The sequence below is a fragment of the Papio anubis genome, chromosome X (genome assembly GCF_008728515.1).
Source record: "Papio anubis isolate 15944 chromosome X, Panubis1.0, whole genome shotgun sequence".
Lineage (NCBI taxonomy): Eukaryota > Metazoa > Chordata > Mammalia > Primates > Cercopithecidae > Papio > Papio anubis.
The window spans coordinates 13766246-13771557 of NC_044996.1; the positions used below are offsets into that span (position 1 = coordinate 13766246).

Consider the following 5312-nt stretch of genomic DNA (forward strand, 5'->3'; position numbering starts at 1 on the left):
AAACATACAAGATTGGGGGACAAGAAAAAAGCCAAAAGAGATAAGAGTGGTTGCCTCTGGAGAACACAATAGGAGTACAGGGTAGGAGTAAGGGATTTCTGTTGTTCTTCTCAATACTTGTAATATAATTTAACTTTTGAGCAATGTAATGTAATATCTGATTTAAATTAAAAATGTTAATTTAAAAACTGAATGCATAGCAAACATGGTGCCTAACACAACAACCTTTTACTGCATAACAAATTATGGGTGTGTTCTGCATCTTAGTGAGCAGCACCACCACCTGTATTGCCTCTTACCTCTACCACCAAAACAACCACAGCCCTTGGCCACACCCTTAGTGTTCTCTCCCAAACACATATTCTCATTTTTTGCAATATGGATAGGCTGAGAATTTTTTAAATCTTTAAGTTCTGCTTTCTTACTTCCCAACAATTCTGTTTTTAAGTTGTTTCTCTCTTTTTGCATTTTAATATACAAAGTCATGAGGGGCTGGGCATGGTGGCTCACACCTGTAATCCCAGCACTTTGGGAGGCTGAGGCATGCAGATCACTTGAGGTCAGGAGTTTAAGACCAGCCTGGCCAAGATGGTGAAACCTCACCTCTACTAAAAATACAAAAATTAATCAGGCATGGTGGCACACACCCATAATCCCAGCTACTTGGAAGGCTGAGGCAGGAGAACTGCTGGAACCTGGGAGGCAGCGGTTTCAGTGAGCCAGGATCGTGCCACTGCACTCCAGGGTGGACAACAGAGTGAGACTCCATCTCAAAAAATAAAGAAAGAAAGAAAGAAAGAAAAAAGGTCATAAGGATTCATTTTGTTTAGGAACATCTTCAGCTAAGTATCTAATTTCATTGCTCACAAGTTCTACCTTCCACAAAACACCAAAACATGAGCACAATTCAGTCATGCTCTTTGTCAACTTTATAATGAGAATTGTCTTTTTCCCAGTTTCCAATAAAGTTTCTCATTTCCACTTACAATCTTATCAGAGTGGTTTTTATTGTTCATATTTCTACCAAAATTCTGTTCATGATTACCTAGGTATTTTCTAAGAAAACTGAGGTTCTCTCTCCACCTCTTCTCTTTTCTTTCGGAGCCTTCACCATGATTGCTTTTAATGATTTTTTATGACAATGTAGGCTTTTTGTAGCATGCACTTCAAAACTCTTCTATCCTCTACCCATCACTCAATTCCAAAGCCAATTCCACATTTTTAGTTATTTGTTATATTAGTACCCCATGTCTCAGTACCAACTTTCGTCTTAGTCCATTCAAGCTGCTGTAACTAACACAGACCGGGTAGTTTATAAATAACAGAAATTTATTTCTTAGAGTTATGGAGACTGCAAATTCCAAGATTAAGCTGCCGACAGATTCGGTGTCTGGAGAGGGTCGATTTCCTGGTTCATAGATCATCTTCTGCCATGTACTGTGTTCTTATCTATATCTGCCATGTACTGTGTTCTTACATGGCAGAAGAGGTGCAGAAACTCTCCAGGGGAAGGGAGCTCTTTGGAGTCTCTTTTATAAGGCACCAATTTTATTCACGAGATTTCTGCCTTCCTGACCCAATCATCTACCAAAGATCCCACCACCTAGTATCATCACATTGGGGATTAGGATTTCAACATATGAATTTTGGGGGGATACAAACATTCTGTTTAATGCATTTTCCCAGTACAATTTTATAGGCATGTTACAATCCAGCTATATCAGATTATATGCCATTGGCCTAAATGCTTTCACATTATGCACTTTTAAAATTGCTAACCCTCCACCTGGAATGCCTCCTCCCTACCTCCTCCCCAATTCTCCTCATCCGCATCTTACCATTTTCACCTGTAGCAGTCCTAGCCTATACTTCCTTTTGCAGATTTCTTTAGATTTTATCGGTCACAAGTCATTGCCATACTCCCATTAGGCTCTGTAACTTTGCTTTGACCACAGTTCTTTGTACCTATCTGATGTTTTCTCCAGACTAGTGTTTTTTAGAATGTGTATAAGAATTACCTGATGTTTTGGGCAGTAATTAAGACTCCTGAGATCCAGCGCAACTCTATGGAGTCAAAAGCTGTGTAGGTGAATGCTGAAAATCTGTATTTGCACGAGCTCTCCAGGTAATTCTTAGGCTTACTAAAGTTCCAGAACATTTGCCCTACACTGAGAGACACTCTCCCCAAAGGAGTCGCTCTGTCATTCTTCTGTGAGTTCCCTCCTTTCCTGTTGCTTGAGGTAGTGTAAATATTCAATAAATGTTTTAAATGTTAATTTACTGTGGCCACAAAAGAATCTTGAAGCAGAAGCCATAACTGAAAATTTCAAAAATTTTACAAGACCTTCTTGTGTTAGGCTGTTCTCACATTGCTATAAAGAAATATCTGAGACTGGGTAATTTATCAAGAAAAGACATGTAATTGGCTCCTGGTTCTTCAGGCTATCATAGGAAGCAGGGTGCTGGCATCCCCTCAGCTTCTGGGGAGGCCTCAGGAAGCTTACAATCATGGCAGAAGATGAAAGGAGAGCAGGCACATCACGTGGCCATGATAGAAGCAAGAGAGGCGCCACACACTTTTAAATAATCAAATCTCACAAGAACTCACTCACTATCTCCAGTACAGCTTGCAGGGGATGGTGTAAACCATTCATAAGAAATCTACCCCATGATGCAATCACCTCCCACCAGGCCCCAGGTCTAACATTGGGAATTATAATTCAACATGAGACTTGAATGGGGACACATATCCAAGCCATATCACTTCTACAACTTAGTTTTCAGTAGGTTTCAGCTTAAAGGCAAAGGAAAGCTATCAGATGTCATAAGGACAACAAAAAGTATCAAAGTATCATTTTCCCTTTCCTCCTCCCTTCCAATTCACTATTGAGCTTCCAGAAGTATACAGTAAAAGAAGGAGCTTTTATTAATATCTACTACACTATAAAAATAACTCTGTGTAGCAATTCTTAATCAGAATGAGAAGAATGTTCTTGCTCTTCATCCCTGAAGCTCTTAATATCTTTACACTATATTTAATCACCTGGGCCCCTTAATTTGCTGACATTTAAATGATCTCAAATTAGATTTCCTGGAGCACTGTTCCAAATAAGTAACTTTTGAAGATAATGCTGGATCTTCATTGCAAATCATGCCACTAGTTGCTACTTGCAGCTTCTGCAGCATCCTGAAAAATTACCCTATTTAAATAATTTTCTTTCAATTTGGTTGGAGTCGGCATAAATATGTAATAATTAGAGTTTTTACATTTGAGCCAAAATAACATCAAGAAAGTGTGACATAACAGATTAAAGGCTTCTTTCTCATCCTTAGTGTAGAGCGGGTTCGAACACTCTAAATATATATAATAATAATCTTTTTTATATTTCTACTGCATTCATTTCACACCTGTCGTTACATTTGGTCTCCATTACATCCCGGTGAGTCTAACAGAGCTAGTATTATTAATTCAGTTTTGTAGATGAAGAAAACGGATTTTAGGTAAATTATGTGATCTAGCTCAGAGTACACAATCAGAACTTAAACCCAAATCTTCTTACACCACAGAGCATATTCATTCTACTATATAACGGGTTCTCAAGCTTTATGAAATGCCACAATTGTGACATATATCCCTAAGGTCTAACTACCCACCTGTCGTCACCAACCCGATATACCACTGATCTTTTATTGACAAACTATGGCTATTCTAATTCTCTGCAGCTGCCTTTCAGAGACAGTGAGCTCACACAGTACAGGCAGCACCTGCCTCACATACATACAAAGCCATGCCGGCCTAGACTCCTTATGGGAAAAGGATGGCATAGTACAAGTCCCCTGTTAATGAGATGTTAAGTCTGAAGCCATATCCCCATTCCTACAAAGGCAGCATACACAAGCCCTGGCCTTCATAGAAGAGTGCCCCTAAAGGGAATCTTGCCCAGTTATTTAATAAATTTGCTAGAGATTACATGTTCCCTCAAAACTCAGGGATTTCACCTAATTGGCAGCTCATTAGGATTTAATGCATTGATGATTCAAAAGGAAACACTGTCCTATCCTTTATTACCCTGAGCACAGTGACCTGTCCCAGAGGAATAGTCTTCAGTCAAGTAAGGAGACTTCAAGAAAATGAATGGGAGAGCTTGTTGTGTAGTTCTTGAAGGCTAAATAATGTGTAAACTGGTCTTTGCTTTGGAATCTAAAGATGAAAGATAGGATACGGTGGACTATAGCAGGAATGGCTGACATGGCCAGAGTTTGGTAGGTGAAAATATTTTCCATGGACAACAATAAACACTGAGGAAGGTTGATGGATGTCAATCATGCTGAAGGGGCCCAGCCCAAGAGATCTGCCTGCCATGGCAGGAATATCTCAAAAAAAAAAAAAAAAAAAAAAAAAAAAAAAAAAAGCAGGCATCAGTCATATTCCCAGAAGCAGGAGAGGGGTGGGTAGAGTCAAAGGTAGTCACCTTAAAGGGCGCATCACCCATGATAGAGATGATGCAGTGGGATGATCCCATGGTGGAGTGTCTCCAGAGAGTTCTTAAAAGCACTGTACAAGAGGAAGAGCCAGTACTGGGGTGTGTGTCACATCCACAGCAGGCCAATGCAAGATAAACACTGTACAGTCAGGTAAAGCTTTGCCCATTTCCTTTCATCCATCCTATCTGGCAGGTCGAAGTGAAGCCAGAAGAAGCATAATGCCTGGAAGAGGAGGGTGGCAAAAGCTGATGAGAATGAAGAAAAGAAACACTCTGTCCCTTTGGTGGACTCCATCATGTGCTGCCCAGTTTCTCATTCAGAAATGAAGGGCTAGGCCGAGCACGGTGGCTCATCCCTATAATCCCAGCACTGTGGGAGACCCAGGCGGGTGGATCACAAGGTCAGGAGATCAAGACCAGCCTGGCCAACATGGTGAAACTCCATCTCTACTAAAAATACAAAAATTAGCTCAGTGTGGCGGTGCATGCCTGTAATCCCAGCTACTCGGGAGGCTGAGGCAGGAGAATCGCTTGAACCCAGGAGGCAGAGGTTGCAGTGACCCAAGGTCATGCCACTACACTCTAGCTTGGGTGACAGAGCGAGACTCTGTCTCAAAAAAAAAAAAAAAAAAAAAGAAAGAAAGAAAGAAAGAAAAAAAAAGAAATGAAATGAAATGAAATGAAATGAAATGAAATGAAGGGCTTACTTTCCCAGGAGTGCTGCCAGTTGACAGCCCTTGGCTCTCTGCCCCTTTATGAGGATTACCACAGCTGCAAAAGGCCACCTTTCCCCAAGCCATGTCTTCTTTCAGAGAAGAGTGACCTACA

General features: G+C 40.6%; 1 pseudogene; it reads right to left on the reverse strand.

Annotated features, from left to right (window-relative positions):
- Positions 1-550: 550 nt before the first annotated feature.
- On the reverse strand, positions 551-5077 carry LOC116271870 (annotated as a pseudogene).
- Positions 5078-5312: the final 235 nt, after the last annotated feature.